The 22,073-nt window shown below is 35.5% G+C and overlaps 1 long non-coding RNA gene across 1 annotated transcript in view; it reads right to left on the bottom strand.

Moving 5' to 3' along the window:
- The window catches only part of LOC120776045, a 133,852-nt gene that overhangs the window by 11,337 nt on the left and 100,442 nt on the right, over positions 1-22,073 (bottom strand). The window contains exon 3 of the long non-coding RNA XR_005705379.1: positions 13,363-13,419. This is a non-coding gene — a long non-coding RNA (uncharacterized LOC120776045). The remainder of the gene's footprint in view (positions 1-13,362; positions 13,420-22,073) is intronic.

The following is a 22,073-nucleotide window of genomic DNA, read 5'->3' as shown; positions in this document are numbered from 1 at the left end:
AACCGAATGCCAGAGATATTTGATAAGACAGCTTCGAGTCGAATAAACTCTTGTGTCTGGAAGTTATATGTGATTTCCCAAAGAAGCTTCGAGCAGCAGAACAGAACAATGAGCGTTTCGTCTATTTAGCCTTACAAGAACCCGAATAAACTCTTATGTATGGAAGTTATATGTGTTTATGGTTGTCTGGGGGACAACTGAGCCTAAACTATAGTATTTCATAAATAAAATATAAGTAAAAAATAAACTTGGACTTTCTGGTATTGATACCCGAATATATTTCACAGAAAGTCCTTTCTCGTAATGATACCCGAACATATTTCACAGAAAGTCCAGCGATTTTTTGACTGGAGTGGAACATTACAAAGTCCAAATCTTATAACAACTAGCGAGCTCTCGAGGAAATATGTATATCAGCTATCTGTGTCAAAGTGCGAACTGTTGAGTAGGAGAAATGGCAAAGATTTTTTAAGAATTTCTCTACAACTCGAAGTCTTCTTAAGTTCTAAAAGAACAGGCTTTCATGAACTTTAACTGTTGAACACGCAATTTTCTAACTTAAAAATGAGCTTAAGCATGCTACGCCAAGGCAATTCAGTACGAAAGTCGGTTCGTGTACCGAAAATCTGAAATATAGCTGATATAGTGAGACCTTAGATGATGAAAATGAACAATTAAATGCACATCCAAACTTTAAATATCTTGATCTAAAATTGAAGCGGACTTTTGAGGTTGGGATACATTGGCTCCTCACGCATCTCTACTGGGTTCAACAGAACCGAAAAGGCGCACATCTGTGTCTGCCTATCCAGACACATTGTGATTGTACTCTCGTTTGTAGGCATATATAATGAAGTTTTGACACGCACAGCCTTTATACGAGCGCACTACAATCGGCTGCCTGCCGAAGGGATAATCAACAATAAAGCGGTAGGATCAACAGATCGCGTAGGATCAGTGACTTGTGCCAAAACAGTGAAAAACACGCAAACGAAATTTGAACGAAAATTATATACACGAGCATAGTTACACACACACACATACAAGCATATACAGTTGGCTTCGGAATTAATATCGTTTTTATAAAGCAAGCTATCGCATGAAGATCGAGCAAAGAGGGTTTTGGTAGGTAAAAAGGACATGTGTAGCGTTGATGTGGCCGAGCTCAGACGAATCAGTAATATTAACGAATTTAAAGCGAAAAGTGAAGAGAAACACCACAGAAAGAAGAAAGTGAGGAAAGGCGTCGCACAGGCAGGCAATTATGAGTAGCGCGCGGAGTGATGGCTTATGCTGGAGGTGTACTCATAAAGGACTCTAAGGATTTGTTTGCATATTTTCCTTTCCTTTATTAATCTGCAAGGCTCAGCGCAACAGTATTTTGGTTTACATATAATTTTTATAGTTTCAGACGCACTGCTGTTGGCGTGTGCCTAAAATATTTGCGATTTTTTGCGGTCGCAGACTTTCATGCACTACGCACATAAATTTGTTTAATTTTGCGCTTCTTTCATTATGCCTTCATTGGACCGCCTGCAATGTCCTTTTTGCAAGGCGAAATTTTGCACCTGTCCTCAATTTTTTATTGCCGCATTTTTGTATTGTAATTGTTATTGTTGTTATTTCGTTTTGCTAAAAAATTTATAATTTCGGCCGGCAATATATGCGCCTGCGCACGGCTTAACGCGGCATGCCGCAGCATATGTGTCGCGGATCAGCAGATCCGCAAAGGATTCAATGGAGAGGCGCACGATCAAGCAAACACGGTTCGGCATATTGTGAGGATACAGTTAAAAGTGCGCATACGAAGATACGCATGCCAAAATTTACGACTGTGTGCGCACATTTGTTATGTGTACAATTTTGAGTGTTGTGGGTTCATATTTTTGTTGATTTTTATGTTGGCGTGGGACGTTTACGCTGGCGTGGAATCATTTTTGAACTAAGGAAATAGTGCTGGCTTGAGGTCAAGCCTTTAAAACTAACTAAGCTGGAGACAGATTTCCCATAAGCTGACCAAGGCCATTCAGCTCCTTTAAGGGTTGTTTGAACAGTAAACTCTAGAAAAACATCTCAGGTTTTGGAGCACAAGCAACACATGGTGTACCACAAAGTTACTTTGGGGGAGTATTGTCAATGGACAGACCAACTTCTAGGCAATACGAAGCTTAAAAACATTGTAAGGATCATTCCAAGCCTTAAGGACGCGACTTTAGAAAATAAGAGAAGTGGATACGACGGAAAGCAGAGCATGCGCGAACTATGATGAGACGCTGAAACATGTGAATGTCTTTTTTCTAGCCGGATGAGAAGCGACATATTCCACGGCTTCCAACAATCCAACTTAAGAGTCATTGGGCGTCTGGGGTGGAAAAGAATCAGGTTTTTCACCAAAGCCACTGAGTTGCTGGATAAGGCTTAAATTGGTTATCATCCGGAAGCACAATGGGCCTAATGATGGCTTGAGTGCGGCCGGCTGCGGTCCGGCGCTTGCACTCCGCCCTTTTCTATCAACCAATCAACTGTTTGGGGATATGAGTTTTAACTTCAATAGTTTCTATTAAGTCTGTCAAGCCACCCATTTTTTAAAGTAGGGAGCGAGTGATAGGAGTTAAGGGTTACACATTTATAGTATGTGTTACACAGCCCTAAGATATCCGTTCATTACTTAAATATGATCACTGCTACCGAACTCTAAAACTCTGATCCTACCCTACATACTAAACTTAAACTTGCCAAACCGAAAAGAAGTCCAAAATCCATATAATTCTGAAACTATGTACTTTTAAGTTTCAAGACCTGTGTGAAATTTCCTTTAGTCCAATGAACTTGCCTCTTATGGACTTTTACCCGAGCTTGTTGTGGCAAACATCGAAAACAGTTTAATTATTAGAAGGGAATTCGAAATCTATACATTTTCTTAAGTAATGAGCGGATCTTCATCGATTCGACTCGAGTTCTGACTCAGTAAAACAATGTAAAAGTAGTTTTGACCAAATTACTGGCGCGGGTGATGAGGCTGAATATATTTTCTCAACATGGACGTGTGAAGAACTGGAAACTTCGCATTAAATATGGATTTTCTCAACTACTTCTGACGTTTCCCATCTTCGTTACTACTTTAGAGGCACACATCTACTTAAATGATAAGGTCAAGTTCAAGAATCAACTGAAAATGGGACATAAAAAAGGATATTCCATAATCTGACGTGAATCCTTCATGGATTTTGCCTAAACCATTTAGTTGTTTAGTTGAAAAACTGAGAATTGATCGACCTCGACCTCTCCAAACGATCACGCTTCGGTCTATGGATTCTTGAAAAGTTCCAAGAAGATCAGACCTTTTCGAGCCAAATTTTGTTCGGTGATGAGATCCTTTTTTGGCTCAAAGAACAAGAACAAAATGATGTCGATGAGAACCTTACTGTCAATGGCGACCGTTGTCGTGAGCTCGACGTTGGTTTCAACAAGACGGTGCCACTATTCACACATCGATTTATTGAGAGAACACTTCGGTGAGCAGATAATTTCACGTTTTGGGCCGTCGATTGGCCACCAAGAACGTGTGATATCACATCGTTATACTTTTTCCTGGAGCAAAACATCACGCGTGTCATTCGCCAGTTACCAGTCGAAATGCTCGAACGAGTTATCGAAAATTGGACTCAACGGATGGACTATCTTACACGCAGCCGAGGCCAACATTTGGAAGCGATAATCTACAAAAAATAAATGACAAAGAATGCCATTCCCCATAAAGTTTGAAGTTTCTGTGCTTCTTTCATAGAAAACCTCGATATGGATCACCCTTTATTTGGTTAAAGTTTTTTCTTGTTTTCGATAGTTTTGTGTACATTTTGGACATTTTTTTGCTCTGAAAATATTTTACGCCTCTATTCGCAGCGCTGCATGAAGTTGGATTTCAAAATCAACAACTTGAATGCCATAACTGACATAACCGTCAAATGTGAACACTTTTTCAAAAATAAAAAAAAAGTAAAAAAAAATTGTCGGTTGGAAAACACGAAAATCATTCAACCAAAAATTTTGCGCACATCCCGGAATATTTTTTTTTTGTGTGAAATTATTACGCTCACCTACAACTTTTAATCCTTGGCGCATGCGCCCTTTGGCTTAACGATTTTTTAGACACACACACACACACACTTCTTTTGCAAGCCGGCTAAGCCGTCGTTTTTGCACATACATAGACATAGATACGTACATACATATGTACATACATGCACATATAAGCACATACATAGACACATAAGCACTTACATACAAGTATTTAACGACGCCGAAAACATGCATCCTTGCATTCACGCGCACAAATGCCATTATTAGCCGAATTTTATTATCCGCTCGTAAATAAGCTTCTGTTGCATTATATTTTTCATATGCCCTTTTACATACATATACTAAGCGCCCCACACGTAAACTTAATAAAATTATGCCAAAATATTGCATTTGCATTTTTATGCCGCGCTTGCTATTGCCGAAAGTAATTAAAAAGTGTAGCTGCAAATTTTTAATTTATTACAATTTATTACGAAATGTTGTTTTTGTACGCGCAAGTCTCATTTCAATTTGCTCACAAAAAACCGAAAACAGCACACTTAATTTCGGGTTTAATGTCCGCATTTGGGATACCTTTACGGCAGTTGAAATTTTTATTAGCGCGCTTGCTTGTTGTTGTTGTTGGTGGTCTGCTGTCTTTTGCGCAGACAGCTGCAATCTTCTTCAAATTGTCCTTATGATATATTTGCGCGCACACCTTTCATTTTCGAAAGGTGGCAATGTGTCTTAGAGTCGTTTTATTTTTTTCCCGTCTCTTCTTTTATTAATTCGCAATCATTTAATTGGAAGAGAATTGTTTACACTGGATTACACTTATGATTTGGAAGCCGGTGGGTTTAAGGGGTTTAAGCTAATTGGCGAAATTGAAAAAAAAGTGAAAAAGGATACATTTTAATTTGCAGGAGGAGAAATTAAGGAATAATGTATGTTAGGACACATAACGGCAAAACAGAAGCTGGCGGCGGATGACACATGCTTTGGGGATGATGATAGCTTAGTGAAGACTAAAGCTTCGGGCTGGGTAAAACATAAAAGTAAGATGGTTTCAACAATTTTATTACAATTTTATTTATATTTCATTTATTTCCATGATCTGGTTGAGAACTTAAAATTGAATTGCCCTATAGTATACTTACTACTGCGGGCAAAAAATAGTAAGACTTTTTAGTTTAAATTTTGGGCGAAAAACCCATTCGTCGAAATATTTTTTTTTTAGTTTGGTTGGACTGTCAGTGATATCTGTGGCAAATAGCACAATAAAATAATCATTAGTGTTTAGTAAACGCTTCTCTTTCTAAAATGCATTCCGCGATTTTTACGATGAGCGAAAGTATTCAAGAAAGAAGTTCCATTAAATTTGGTCTACAGAATCAAATTTCTGCAGCCGAAACATTCAGAATGTTGGAAAAGGCTTTCGTTCATAATTGTTTGTGGCAAGCAAGTGTTTTTGATTGCTACAAATGATTCAACAAGGGTCGAGAACGAGTAAACGACGAACCAGTCTAGGACGACCATCAAAATCCTCTGCTGATCAACACGTCAATAAAATAAAAGAACTGATGCTTGAGAATCGACAACGAACAGTCAGTGATCTTACTGGCATCATTTGGGCCTAAGAAAAGTGAAAACACGCTTAGTTCAAAAATCACTCAACTTTTTCGAAAAACAGCGTCTGTGAAACAACGCTTTCCGACTACCAGGTTGTCATGAAACTTATTATTACTGAGTCTTGATTCTATGCTTACGACCCGAAAACGGACGATCAATCGACCCAATATCGTAGCAAATGTGAGTCAAAGCCGAAAAACCAAATCAAAGCAGATCAAAAATCAAGGTTATATTGACAGTTTTTTGTTCGATTATCGAGGTGTGGTGTACTCCGAGTTCCTTGCGATCGTCCAAACTGTCAACAAGGAATACTATTTGTTTGTTATGCGTCATTTGCGCGATACTATTAAGAGGTCGGAATTGTGGGCTGACAACTCTAGGCTTTTGCACCACGATAATACACCATCTCATACTGCATTGATTCTTCGTGAGTTTTTCGCCACATTTTGAATCAATATCGTGCCGCAACCACCATATTCGGCGTGTTTAGCTCGGTGTGATCTCAGGCTATTTACCAAACTCATAATTGAAGTTATTAGACGTAAATCGCTCCGTGCATTGAATGCCATACCGGAAATTGACTGCATCAGATGTTTCGAGTATTGGAAGAAACTTTGGCACAAGTGTATTGAAGGAAGGAAGATATCTGACAGAACTGAATTTCTTAGTAAAATGAGGTTCAAAGCCCTAGTAATATAGCTAGTCATGCTAGAATTGGTGATATCTTGGGTAATACTTAATCGAGGAGAACGGAAAATACCACATTTCAGAGGCATTTGAAAGTAATTTCTAAGAGCATTCCAAGTAAGAATTGATAATGTTTGGGTAAGATACTTAAGGCGCTGTACCGTTTCTTCAGCAGCTAAACATTACACTAAAAATGCTTTGAAAGTATTCAATTAAGGCTGCATACCAACAGAAGCTCGATGTATCCGTCTAATCAAACGAATTAAAGCAAAAAAAACTCATGGAGAAACCCTGTGAATCACTGCTGAATAGCAACAAAATCAAACCATTTCTGAAACGGTGATGGAAAGTGGGTCATTTAGGACAATGTCAGGCGAAACAGGTCTTGGTTGAAACACTGTGAGCCGTTGCAAACGGTAGACAAGTTAGATTTGACGGTCGGGTTGGTAGAGATTAACTTGCTAAGAGCTGCTTCTCTACAGCCAAACTCTTAATTCGGAGCTGTATTGCCATAAAAATGGACAGTATAAAGGAAGCAATCGCCCAGAGCCGGCTAGATTTGGCTAATAGCAGATGAATTGTAGATATCACATACATCGACAGTTACTCGCCATCAGCTTTGTAAGCTTGGTAGGGAGATTTTTATGGATCCGCCGCAAAGTTCGGATCTGGCACAACCTGCTTACTGTCCTTTCCTGTCTATGGCGAGCGATTTTGCTAGTGCGAAATTCGTCTCATGGTAAGCTCTTGAAAATCGACTATCTCAGGTTTTCCAATATTGAAGGTCTCTATGGCAAAAGCTTACATAAAATTTTTATTAAAAAAAGGGAAGGGAAGAATGCCAAGCAAGCCATCAATAAAATTTGTGAAGCTTGTGGAGACGGTGCTGTATCAGTTCATGTAGCATAACAATGGTTCGCTCGCTTCCGTTCTGGAAATTTCTATGTGAAAGATGCACCTCGCTCTGGTCGACCTATCGTGGTAAAAGTCGACTGAATTATGGAAAAGATTGACCACGACCGTCACATAAGCAGCCATGACTAAGGAACTTAACATTCATCATCTAACGGAGCTTGAACCATTTAAAAAAGGATGGCTACAAAAAGAAGCTCGATGTTTGGGTACTACATGAATTGTCTGTGAAAAATTTAATGGACCGAATTAACATCTGCGATTCTTTGCTGAAACGAAATGAAATCGAACCATTTCTGAAGCGAATGGTAACAGGAGACGAAAAGTGAATCAAATACGACAATAATGTGCGAAAAAGATCATGGTTCAAGCGTGGTGAAGCTCAACAAATGATCGTAAAACCAGGATTGACGATTCGAAAGGTTATGCTGAGTGTTTGCTGGGACTGAAAAGGAATCATCCACTATGAGCTGCTCCAGCCTGGTCGAACGTTTGATTCTACATTTTACTGTCAACAATTGATGAGATTGAAGCAAGCAATCGAAAAACGCGGACAGAACTGATCAACAGCAAGGGCTTCGTCTTCCATCAGGACAACGCTAGACCACACACATCTTTGATGACTCGACAAAAACTGGGAGAGCTTGGCTGGGACCCTGACCTTGCAACATCGGACTACCATTGGTTTCGGTCAATGCAGAAATCTTTTAATGGAGAAAAGTTGGCTTCAGAAGAAGCCTTTGGAAATTACTTGTCGCAGTTACTCGCCAAGAAAACAGAAAAGTTTACGCTGATGAAACAGTGTCTCTAGCAGAAAAGCGGCAAAAAGTGGTCGAACAAAATGGTACATTTTTGGTTCATTAAAGTTCATTGTAAATATAAAAAAATAAGTTCAGGTTTTTAGAAATACGAAAAAACTTTTTCGACTACCCTATATTTGCTCATTATTTCTTTTTTTGGGCATTCGAGATATGTTCGAAGGACATTGAAAACAAGAAACAGTTATATATAAATTTGTATTCATGTGATGAGAAAGTAGTGACGTAGTTAGTTTGACATGACTCTTTAAATATTCTTTTGGATTTCTTTCGCATAATAATTGAGAATATACAATATGTACATATGTATGTATGTAGATTAGGGTGTTTTTTTTTATTTGAACTATTAATTTTTTCAGTCTCGTCATGAAATTACTTAAAAATCCGAATATCTCGAGAAGTATTAATGATAGCGATTTTGACCTCGAACCTTTTTTATAGCAAATAAAATTTCCTACAAATTTGCCATGTACATTTTTTCTATAGCTCCTATCATTTACGAGATATATACAAAAAAAATGCGAAATGCTTGGAAAAATTAGGCTTAGAGCCCCGTACTACCTCGCCGGTGTGAGTTATGACTTTGTTGCACTGAGCACTTTTGTAGAGTGAACAATTTTGAGAAATATGTGTCTAAAGCCAAAGCGATGCCATAAAATACCTCTGATCTGTAGGAATTTAAAGATAAAAACTCACGATTGTAGTGTATTTTCTATGGAAAATTTTTACAGGCCTTGGTCCAGCTCTTAATGTTAATTTTAAGGGTTAAAATTTTCAGGGAATTTTTTTAGGGTCTTTCCAAGGTAATTTCGTGACGGGACTGAAAAAAATTAATAGTTCAAAAAAAGAAAAACACCCTAATGTACTAATATATGTAGCAAGCAACCAAGCAACTTTTTTCGGACTGCCAGCAGAGGAAATCAAAAACATATTTCAAGGATGCCAAAAAGGATGCAAATTTTAACAGTTGCGTAATGAAATGTGCGCAAATTTTGGCAAAAGATTTTAAATTGAATGTCAACTGAAATTAATTTTACCGCCTGGTGTGAACGCAACATATGTATTTGTGGGCATAAAGGCGCTTATGTGCCGCTTCTTGGTCAACTGGAGCAAGGCGGTGAGCTTTGAAAAGTGAAAAAAAGAAAAATAGCGGCGCTTTCAACGACAAACTGCCAATAACAACAACATGCGCGCTAAAATTAACCACCCTAAACCGCTTAGACGCTGCTAGCGTAGCTGACTAGACTCTAAACTACGCTACGCAACGCGCTCTACGCATTTCAACGCGCCTATTTTTGTATTGAATTCATGCTACTATTTATTTGCACAAACTTTTACTATGCCATAAGCGGTGTAGCGAAGTGCCCGTTGCTAACGGCAGCGAAATCCGCGTAATGGCTTAACCATGCCACAATGTAAACACTTAAACATCCACCGTCAGCATAGGCGTTGTCGTAGCAGAGTATGCGTGTGCACGCACCCTGTTCTGGGCCTATCCGGCAGCGGTATATGTACGCACTACGCACAGTACAACCACCACCGCTACAGTGGTGGCACATGTAACGCATCACACACACATACATACTTACATATGTATGTATGTATGTATATATGGATCGGCCTAAACGCATATCCTTGCTGACTTCCTTCCTTATTTCATTTTCGTACACACACACACATGCAATCGCAGCTACAGCTTGGCTTTCTGCAACTGCGCGCATCCACCCTATGCCTAGCTGTATGCAGCCTTTCGAGCTGTTTGAATTCTTTCTTTGCATTTGTATGCGTGTGCCCTGTATTTGACAATGGGACAGTGTGGTGTGGCGTGGCCATGAAAATAGACGCTGTGCGTATATTTTAGATTTATTGCTGTTCGCCCACTTTGTTGTGGTTGTTGTTGCTGCTGTTGCTATTTCTGGTGGTGCTGCATGATTTTCTGATTTCGCTCAATGCATTCATTTCTTTTGCACTTCAATTACATTTTTACTTTTGCTATTTTCTAGTTTTGCTGTGCGTTCTGCTGCTCTCGTGCTGTGCGCCTGTTCGTCTGTTCTGCGTATCGGATATTAGAAATGTGCGTGCAGTTTGTGCGTATGACTAGATGCGTATAACATATACGTTTATGTGTGTGTGTGTGCGCTTAGTTGCTGGCAGTCATCGACACCGGTCTGCGTGTGGGACAGCAGTTCATGTACGCACTTTTTGACTGCTGAGTTATTACCTATGAAATAAGGGTTGCAATTTCTCCCCCTTTCGGTTGGCAGTGCGCACAGAGATCAGGGTGTTGACATTGAAAAAATATTTGTGAAATCTTAGAAGCTTAGAAAAATTGCGATCACACATATGTATGTATGTATGTACATATATACAAATTGCACTATGTGGGGAAAAAACGCAAAAACAATATATTGTGTACTATTTTTGGAATTTCCATTTAAATAAAAAAAAAAAAATTTCAAAAAAAAATATTTTAAAAAATATTTTTAAAAAAATTTTCAAAAAAAGGTTTCTAAAAAAAATTCAAACTTGTCTACCTTAATTTTGAAATATTTAATCTATTCTATCATCTTTAAACTATTATTTTCAAAACCGAAAAACAGTTTAATAGTTCAATCAGATAAGCTTTACTAGTGCCAAGAAATAGTTTCAAAGCGATATGAGGAAGAATTGGCTTTCTTACACAATTATTTCTTAGTGAAACTGCGCCTTTTCTGCTATCTAGATATCGGTATCTAATCTCCTAAAAAAGTGAGAAGAACAAACCCTGATTGAAATAACCAAAAGATATCTCGAGTGCGTCTGGCCCTCGATTTTCTGCTGTCAATATATTCTTTTAGACAGGTATGTCTTTAAAAACTGACTCTATGGTCTACGTAGAGGTGTACAGACCCATATTGCTCCTTTTTCAAGCACTAGAACTCATAGAAAACCACAGCTCCTTTTTATATACAAAATTTGTCACGACAATCTCACTACAACTGATGGCTACTAGTCCCCACCACCGTCACCATTATCAAAGCTACGTTCAAAAGCTTCTCTAATCTACAAATCTTAAGGAGTTCCCTATATCGAAAGAAGTGAGATAAATTTGTTTCAGGTTGTGACTTTTGGGATTGACAGAACCTCAGTCAGTGATATAAGCTTTTCTAATCTTCTGACTAAATAATTTCCTCTATCTTGGAACCAGCATTAACATCAACAACAACATCAGTCTTGAAATCCAACGCAGAATAACTCTTGGTAACAGGTGCTACTTCGAACTGAGTAGGCAATTTAGAAGTAAAGTCCTTTGTCGACGTACAAAAACCTAGTCACTCATTGTTCCCGTTCTGCTATATGATGCAAAGGCATGGACGATGACAACATCTGATAAGTCGGCGTTACGTGTTTTCGATAGAAAGGTTCTGCGGAAGATTTATGGCCCTTTGCGCATTGGCATTCTTTGCGTCGATGGAACGGTGAGCTGTATGAAAGATACGACGACACTGACATAGTTCAGCGAATTAAGAGACAGCTCTTATGTTGGCTTGGTCATGTCGTCCGAATGAATAAAAACAATCCAGCTCTGAGAGTATTCGACGCAATACCCGCCGGGTAAAGCATAGGAAGAGGAAAACCACGGAAAGACCAGGTGGAGAAGCACTTGGCTGCACAGAGATTATTTGAGATATTTCTTGAAACATAGGATAGGGCTTGTGATAGACCATATGGCTTAGTTTGATGATGGCTGGAAGTTTTGACGAGAGATTTATACGTTATGCTTCCAGAAATCTCAACTTTTTGGTAGTGGAAGTCAAATTCTAATAAAGTATCTCATGAAAAACTTTCAAGAATGCAATGCCAGCATTGACCTTCGAAAAGGAATATGGTTACTTTTATCTGGGTGTACATATATTTCAAGCTGAGGTCATTGCTTTGCGAAGCTGGCCTCTAATGCACCTACAGACAATTCAACATCTACATACGGAGACAGCCTAGCATGGAGGCTTCGAGGGCAGTGAAATAGTTGACGAAATTGCCAAAAATGGTATAGGGCTAACAGCCGAAAATTGATCAACATTGGGAAACTTATGATCTGAACAGAAGCATGCTAAAAAAAAAAAACAAAACCCGATGGAACGAGCTATCGAGACTGTAGGATCATGATGAAAATGTCTAGATCAAGACACCAAGGAAACAATGGAGCATCTCTTGTGTAGTTGTCCCGCATTGGCAAGACTACGCTTTAAGCAACTGGGAATCCCGCGGTAGCATGGAGAAGGTATCGATAGTGAGGACGCAGAGTCTGTTAAAATTCGCGTCAAGCGCTGGTAACCTAAAGGATGACTACTCCTCATGGACATAGAAACTGAACCCCAAACGACCAAAACTGGTCTGTGCATAGCTTATTGACCTAGCAGATTAACCTAACCTAAGATTTTATCTGGGTTAAAAAAACTACAATTGGGAGGCGGTTGTTTGAGTTTCAATAAAATTAGAACGTACTTAACTTATATTACTATTAAGTTCGTCCAAAAAATGGAGACTGAGAGAGTGTTTTACTGATAACTCAAAGATAAGCACGACTTACGAATGAAAGACGTTTTCTTTTATTTCGGATCTAATAGACGACAATTTGGCAACGACTGTTGAGTTAGAATAAAGTTATAAAGTGCTTTGCAAAGCTTCTGTCAAAAGATGGAGATTTCTGAAGGTAAAAGTACAGAGGAACTTGCTTTTTTGGGCACAAAATATTCTAGATGTGTTTTGAAATAGAAGGAGTGCGAATAATGTAGTAAGAAAATTAATTTATCTCAAAATAGTTAAAACAACAATAGAGTAAATTAAAATTATCTACGGAAAAACCGTTAAAATTCCACCTACAAATGACGGCCCCTGAGAGAACACCGAAGTTCGGAACTGATTGTAGTGAATTGGTATAGAACAAATCTGCAGAAAAATGTTGCATAGCATCCGGCCCCCAAGAGAACTCTGCGCTAGGGGGGAATTACGACCGTTCTCTTCCCTTCTCTCTTTCACTGAGTAGAGGTTGTCAGAATGTCAAAGTGTCTATTTTCGAATAAAAGTATTCGTATTAACACTCCGTCTATTGTAAAATATATGTATGTATAAAGAAGATTTTCTTAAAAATGACATTGACTGAAAGTAGACTGAATCGTGAATCCCGAAGCTACTTGGTTTCTATATTATGCGAGCAGTTCAGAGTTGTATGGAGTTGTGAGTATAAACATGCTTATAAATATACAGAGGTACTTACTAGATTTCTGCGCTGTCGCTTTAACTAATCCATTAGTTGGTGTAAATATGATAATTACTGAAAGAGAAAAAGAAGAAAGGAAACGAAGATTAGACGAACGAAACATAATTAAATGTAATGAAACTACAAACATCAAAATGTCAAAAAATGGGTGCAATGTGGCCAACGAAGCTAGGCATAGTAGGTAAGCAAAAAGAAATAAAAAATAAAATGCTAGCATGGAAAATAGAAAAAGGAAAGTGGCGGAAAAAGAAGGCAAAAAATAAAAAAGGAAAAAAACAAAGAAAATTTAGAAAAAGAAATAATAGTAAAGAATTTGCTGTTTTCTATGTACATATGTGTGAGTGTGTAGTTAAGTATGTTTGTATGTATGTTTGTCTGTGTGCAAACAAATAGTTTCCAATACGAATGCTTTGTGAGTGAATTGGAAATTAGGCGAATGCTTGCCGCTCTATGACGCTGCAAACACAAAGAAACCAATGTTCATATGTGGGCACGTGCGTATGTATATATGTGAATGCATTAAACACACACACATATACATATACATATATATATATATATTTTACTATGTACAGTTAAGAAAATTCTTGAGTGCATGCGCTGCGACTCAAAGTGTATATATACATACATACATCTATACAAGCGTATATGTACATATGTATGTATGTATATGCGTATACGTACATATATGTATGAGTATTTGTTCACGTGTATATATGTATGTATATATACATATGTGCCTATGTATGCATGTCACTCTCTCACTCCCTTTATTGCCGCTCCCACTCTCGTAATGTTGAGCACACCCACTCTCATTCACGCGCAGTTTGCTTTTCCCTTACATGTGCACATGTGTGTGTATGTAACTTTGTCTGTATATGTAGCGCCTACTTGTAAAAATACAATTTGTGTATGTATCTAGGCTGTTTCTTTGTATTTGTAGCATTTCCAGTCAAATTTTCCAAACCGACTTTTCCGCTGTCGAACAGCAACCTACGCTGTAGTAGCTGCCTGTAAAGGCACTGTAAGCGGACAGCAAATGTTAAAGCGCTCGGCCAAAGAACTGATAAGCACAGTGGTACGTTAGGCTACAAAAATTGATTAAAAATATTTTATATGACTTTTTGCACAGAGTATACTGTGGGTGAGTAATTTTTTTATATTTTTTAAACAACAAATGCTTAAATTTTTGTTATTAATTTTAAGAAATATTTTTATTAATTTTTGATAATAAAAATTGCTTTGTTCCCTTTTTAAATTAAAAAATTATTTTATTTTTTTATAATTATTTTATTTTATCAAATAAGAAAATTTGCTATAAAACCTAAAATAAAAAAAAATGTTCTCACACAAAAGTAGTTGCTTATATTTGCTACTTTTGTAGTACTGTTAATCAGTATTTTATTTTTTTTTGAGTTTTTAATTTAAGTATTTGTTATTTTCTCCCAATGTATGTCAAATATTTATTTAAATTTCTAAAAATAAAATTTGATCCACTGTACGTCAGAATAATAATATAATTTTTCCCAAAAAAAACATATAAAAACAAATATATTTGTCTCACTCTTCGTAAAAATAATTATATAATTTTTTCCAAAAAAAAAAAAAATATTTTGGCTTCACTGTGGGCTAAAAAAATTAATTATAATTTTTACCAAAAAAACGTATTGTTCCACTGTATGTCCAAATAATTATATAATTTTTTACAAAAAAATATTTTTGTGCCACTGTAGGCCAAACAATTTAAAAAAGGTTTTTCAAAAATAAATTTTTGTGCCACTGTGCATTAAAAATTTATTTAATTTTTTCAATAAAAAAATTGCTAAAAGAATTTTTTTTTTTTAAAAAAAATTTTGTGCCGCTGGGCATTAAAATTTTATTCAATTTTTTCAATAAAAAATTGCTAAAAATATTTTTTGTCACTATAAATCGACATAGTACTTCGCAGAATGTATGGATGTAGGTATGTAAGCTATGTTAATAATGTGTACTTACATACATACATACATACGTACATATTAACATAGTTGCCGTTGTGAAGTTTGAATGTTTGTAAATATGTACAGTTCGGAAAATTGGCTGTTGACGACGCCACACACAGCTAATGTGTTCTCCAATTCGCTTACCGGCCGTCGTCGACTGTGCTCGCAAGCGACAGAAGAAGCAAACCTATAAACAGAATAAGGCGAATGCTAAGTCAAATGCTAAGCGAGCGTCAACGTCGCTAACGCGCTGCTACGCCTTATGGCTGTATAGTGCTATACGTTCGAACACATACGAAAGCATGCGCACACATACAATACGCACACATGCCCGTTGTATTAATGGCGAGCAAGCGTACGAGCATACGACTGGCAGCGGCCATTTTGATTTTCGTTTTTCCGGCATGCAACCGAAACAAAGGTAAGGCGACTAGCAGCAAGCAACGTACAGCCAGTAACAGTGACGCCGACTGCGCTGCCGCTGTGAAATATTTTGCGTTTGCTATACGCTTTTCCAGGCCTGTTAGCGCGTTGGCAGCAGCGCAGCGTAACAGCTAAGCGACATTGTAGCGTCGAAACGGCAGCAACTGCGGCACAGAGGCAGGCAGAAACTCAGTTTTACGGCGTTTTTCACGGCGGTGTTTGAGCGATTCATTTTCCTGGCGAGAAAAATTCTCAAAATTTATTGAAAACAAGGTGAAAATTTAAATAAAAAATATAAATTTTCAGAAATTTTATAAAATAAAGCAAAGTGAATTTTTTGTTAGCAAAAATAAGCTTCTCAAAGTGGCACTTAATTGCTGAAAAATACAATGCAATATTTTTTCGTGTGAAAATTTCAAGCGTACAGTGCGTGGTTTAAGCGTTGTGCTCCGATCGAGCTGAGAAAATTTGAGAAAAAATTATATTGAGCGCGGCGGTGTATACTACATACTGGATAACTGGATACATAACCTCAATGTGTAAAGCGGTGTGAAAGAGAATTGAGCAAATGCAATAAATCGTGAAAATACGAAAATAATTTGAGAAAAAATTTTAGTAATTTTTTGAAATGTTTAAATATTTTCTGAAAAGTGTGCTGAAGCGTACGCAGTCAGCAGAGAGTCGTGCGTAAACGCTAATATGAAAGAAAATATTGACGAAATAAATTATAAAAGCATTTTTGTATGTAAATACAATGAGAGTGCCAAACATTGCTCGTGTTAAGCTTTAAACAGAATATAGAAAAGGCAAACATTGAGCTAACAATATTAAAAAAACGAATTTAATAAAATAGCGTGTGATAAGCAAAATCAAAATGTTAAACAACTTCTATAGAAATTTTTCGCACTAAAAAGACGCTTAAACCTTTTCATAGATGAAACAAATTTTTCAATGAAAAATTTTTAAATATTTTCTCAAAACAATTCACCCAAACAAAATCGGAAAAATGCAATGTCTGAACCTTTGCTAAATATTTTTTATACCGATTCTCATAGCAGCTATGCCACTTTTTGTTGATAACTGACTAAAAAGTTCGGACTAGCCGCCGCCAAACGAATGCCGCATTTTTAAACAAAGCCTTTTTTATGCCAGAAATATGTATATGCCAAGGTAGCATAGCTGGGATGCAAAACTTTGCGGTATTCGAAGCACTCAATACCAAAGTCTAAAAATTGTACCCCTCATAAAACAGTTTGGATGGCTTCTTCTACAGAGACTTAATCTTCAAAGTGTTTTTGCGTATTGGAAAAGGCGTATTGGACTCAGGCAAATCTAATCCATGCTTTGAGAGATTCTTAACTACTCTTTATGGTTTTTAAAGGCTTAAGACAGCAGGATGTAGACCATGCTGTGATTTAATAGTCCCTATAAACCCCCTTAATGGCTACAAATCAAACCAAGTTTACCGTTCCAATTGGATTTTTAAGTAATTGCCTTCCAATTCGAAATGTTTATAACCTTGAAAATAGACTGCAATAAATTTTCTGCCGATTACAGCGATTTTTTACAATCCGTTACGTTCTAATTTTCAACTACAAGGAAGCAAACACACATTTGGAGTCTGCATTATGGAGAAAAGGCCACAATTTGAGGTTAATTTCTACAAATGCAAAATAAATTTCGAAAGAAGTATTGTTAGCTTTTGGAAGATCTATCTTGTAAAATCGAGTCTACGCCAATAAAGAAGAGGAATACAGTTTTAGACCCCAGAAAGTTCATGCGTCACATCTGTGCTTACTGTAGTTATACCCCAAAAAAAAACTCTACTGCTCTCCAAAATCGTATAAATGGCTTAGATAATATACGCTGGTGTCACAGAAGTTGCAGGCCCTATAACTAACCTCTATATAGGTTATTTTGCCGACAGTGAGGTCAAAATTACTCGCGCGGCCTCGCATTTATATTCAGAAAAGCAACTACTGGTTATCTAACCGTTAAATTTATAGCCAATACACCCATTGGCAACAACAACGTCTTATGCCCTTCGATGTTTCGAAAAAAAGGAGTCTGAAAGCCAAATACTTATACCACAATTTTATACATTTCTTTTTAAAAAGTATATTTTTAATTTAATTGTTTTCTGCTTAATATATTTTTATTTTTTTTTTAATTATATAAATTTTTTATAAAAAAAATTTTACCTTTAAATTTTTGTACGAAAAATATATTTTAATTTTTATAAAAAATAAAATTATGTACAATATTTTTTAAGAAAAATATATATTTTAAATTTTTATATTTTTTTTATAAAAAAAATATTTTTTTTAATCAAAAAATAACAAAAAAAAATTTAAAATCATTGCATTTTTTTTTAATCAAAAAATAAAAAAAAATTAAAAATATATATTTTTAATAAAAAATAAAAAAAAATCCGATCTTTTTAACTTTTATAACAAAAAAATTATGTATTTATGTATATATTTTTTATAAAGTTATATACATAGTATGTATAAGTAATTTTTTTTAACTTTTATAAATTTTTTCACAGTAAAAAGTATGTTTTTAATTTTTATCATTTTTTTATCAAAAATGTTTATTAACCATTCTATAGTATTCAGAACTTTTTTGATTCTGAACAAAATATAGATTAAAATTTTGTTAAAGGAAAATAATGTATGCACATACTACATATATACTCTTTATAAAGAAAAATACACTTTTTAAAAAATTAATTATGTAGATTCTTTCTATAAAGAAATATATGTACATATATGTATATTGTTCATTTTCATAAATTTTTCCATAATAAAAATTATATTTTTTATTTTTACAATTTTTTTTTATCAAAAATACTCATTAATGTCTATTCTGTAGTATTCAGCACTCGTTTTCATGTAATCCTAAGATGTTTTGTTAAAACTAGATCATCAAGAAATGCATAACTCCAAAATTGGGAACATTATTGCTATGATTTCAGACATTTTTTAGAAGTTCTCAAACAATTTACTAACTAAGTACTACAAAGAATAAAAATTTCCTTCATTATTAATGTAAAAATAAAACTATTTGCCATTTATGCAAAAATTATGTCAAAAAAAATTTCAAAAAATACTAATAAAAAACAGAAAAAATTTTCAACCAAATTTACTACTACTCGCACATTTGTGCCATCCCAAGCACATACAAAACATTTCACTATCGGCAACAGCCCTTAAACAACCCGAAACTATGCGGAAAATAAGAAAAAACATACACACTTCTTACTACTACACTTTTACTACTAGTTTTACTACGCTACGCCGAATTTCCACTCGCTTTTCTTTATAGTAAATTTTTGCGAATCTCTTTTTCGCTTACTACTTGCTTGCCTTTGCTGCCTCTTCTACACTTTTTCTTCCATTTCGCTTTAGAAAAAAAATGCTTAAAAATGCCAACAATTAGCTCGCAGCAAAAATTTTCAACAAAAAAACAAAAGAAAGCGCACGAAAAACGAATGAAAGCACGAATGTGTGTATGTTAGCGGCGCAGCGCAGCGTGAATCCCTACAAGAGCATTTTCATCACCAACATCCATCAAAAATGCCAAACATTTATTCACCATTTTTTCTGCACTTTTCCATATTTTCTTTTTTCCCATTTCGTTTTTCACAGTTTTCCGCTGCTTAGTTGCTTCCTTTTACTTTCTTTCGTTCGCCTACAAGTTTTTCACTGCCACCCCCTTGGTTTGTATATATCGTGTATATACGCGTGCTTGTGTGTGTGCTTTGGCTTTTCTTCGCTCTCGCTGGAGTTTTCATCACCCTGCTCATGCTCTAACGCACATTGTATACGTTTGCACTTCCATTACCGCTATTCGCTTTACACGTTCATTCGTTTTGTTTCTATTTTTGTTGTCGGCGCTTTCCAGTCGGTATACAGCGTCGGCAGCCATTGAGCCGCGCTAACCCCACAAGCGGTTGGCTTGTTTTCACAAAATCCCACAGTGGCCCCTCATATACTTGCCTAGGTGTTCATGTCTTCTTATTGGAAATTCTTAGAAATGTGTTCCAAGTTGCAAAAAAAGGAAGCACATATGTAGTAGGATACGAGTAATGGCAAATATGTACATATATAAAGCTAGGAGTAAGTTATAGACAGGAACCGATTATCTAAAAAACCGGTATGCTTTGAGCATCTACACGTAGTTGGATCGATTTAAACTCTATAAATCAAAATCTAAGGAAAATTGGCATGCTTTGAGAATCTACATGAAGATCAATCGTTTTAAACTCTATAAATCATGTTTTGAGACGGTCGGGTGTTCCTAGCACCGTGTTACTTCAAATTAGGAAAGACCTCGCCTAAATACTGGAGTATTTCTACCATAATCTAGACCTAAGTAAATAGCTCTAAGCACTGCATAGCACTCCTTTTTTGCTTTCCCTTCCGGATTTCTTTGCTATACAGTAATCCAACGCTTTATGTTTAGACCTTGCCGAAGTGTACTATGGTTTCATACGGATAGACGATCACGACCGCTCCCATTGATTAATTGCAGAAATAATATAAAGTAGTTATTGAATTTGAGTATCTAAGACATATTATGTACTTGTATCCGTAAGCGGAAATAGTTCATAGGGAATGAAGTTATCAAAGTTTATGAAAGCTTATCAAACCTTCTGTGGATCTTAATAAGTTCTTGTTGAAAAATAAGGTTTTGGACTGCTTTTGAAGTTTTCAAACCGGCAAGATTCTAAAGCAAGATCTTCTTTGCTGCAATTTTGTCAGGGAACAGTGGAGTTTTACTCTTACTCTCCCTGAAATCACTATATGATCACAATTATCAGCTCAACATGCATTTGAGACCCTAACAATAAGTTTCGTCGATGATTCAGGAAATCTAAAACTTTTTTCTAAACCGCCGTAATCGTAATGGCAACTTTATTATTTCGAAAAATTATAGTTAGACCAAACATTAAATATTCTATAAGGTAGAAATCTTTTTATTATAACAACTAACAAGAAATTAAGGCAACTCTTCGCTGGGTTCAAGCAGCACCTACGCAACGTGTGAGCAAAGTTCAGCTGATGTCCTTTCTTCGCCTTTCACATATATACGCAAACACATACACCCGCAAATAAATCACATACACATACTTAAGCACGCGTAATTTTCAATATTTTCTCTGCTTTCGCCAGCAAACAGCTGGAAGACGCGTAAAAAAGGACACACGAATTAATAAAATATGTAAATACAATGCCTTATGGCGGCTGAGCGCTAAAAAGTAGGCAAAAAATCAATAAAAATGATGTTCCTTTGCAGGCATTTAATAAAGAGTGTGTGAACATTTGAGCAAATAAACTAAAAATTTCTAGTTCGGTAAAAAATTTTGCAAAACGAGTCTTGCAAAAAAAAAATTTTTGGAAACGGAAAAATTTTCGTAATCAAAAATATAAAAAAACGGTGTAAAAACAGCGTTAAAAATTTTTCATATAAAAAATTTTATAAAATTTTCATAAAAATCACTGGCATATGCAAAGTATGCCAACCACTTGCAACAGCAATCAACAGCAGTTAAAGCAACAACAGCAACAGGCGCACCTACACACGGCCAACGCCAGCAATTTGGATTATAACACGTAAGTGCAGCGAAAAATTATTTTTATAAAGAAAAGTTTATATTTTTTTCTATAGAAAAAAACGGTTATGAAAAACTGTTTAGGAAACTTTTTTCTTAATTTAAAATAATGAAAAGTATGGAAATTGAATTAAATTAGCGATACAATGAAAAAAAAAAATCGAAAAACATAAAAAAATTCGATTGAAACAAATTTATTTATAAAAATTTAATTGGTTTTTATTTACATATATTTTTTCAATAGTTTTTTTTAGCTAAAAAAGTTATTTTTTATAAAGAAAATTTAATATTTTTTTCAATAAAAAACAATACAAATTATGAAAAATTGTTTATGAAATTTTTTTAAAGATTAAAATTAAATCAAAAATGCGGAAATTTAAATTGACGATACAATCACAAAAAATTTCGAAGAACATTAAAAATTCGACTGAAAAAAATTGTATTATACATTTTTTTGTTTTTTTTTAAGTAGTTACTTTTTTTAATAAAAATATTATATTTAATAAGAAAATATTTGAAATTTAATTAAATTATTTGGAGAAAAAATAACTTAAAAAATTATCTTAAAAAAATCTTAAAAAGAATTTAAAAAAATCAAAAAATATATGTGAATAAAAATTATGAAGAAAAGTTTTTATTCACATATTTTTTGATTTTTTTTTTATATTATAAATTTTTTTTTGAAG

The sequence above is a fragment of the Bactrocera tryoni genome, chromosome 4, assembly GCF_016617805.1.
Source record: "Bactrocera tryoni isolate S06 chromosome 4, CSIRO_BtryS06_freeze2, whole genome shotgun sequence".
NCBI lineage: Eukaryota > Metazoa > Arthropoda > Insecta > Diptera > Tephritidae > Bactrocera > Bactrocera tryoni.
Note: the sequence above shows the minus strand (reverse complement) of the source record. Positions and strands in the feature narration are given on the sequence as shown.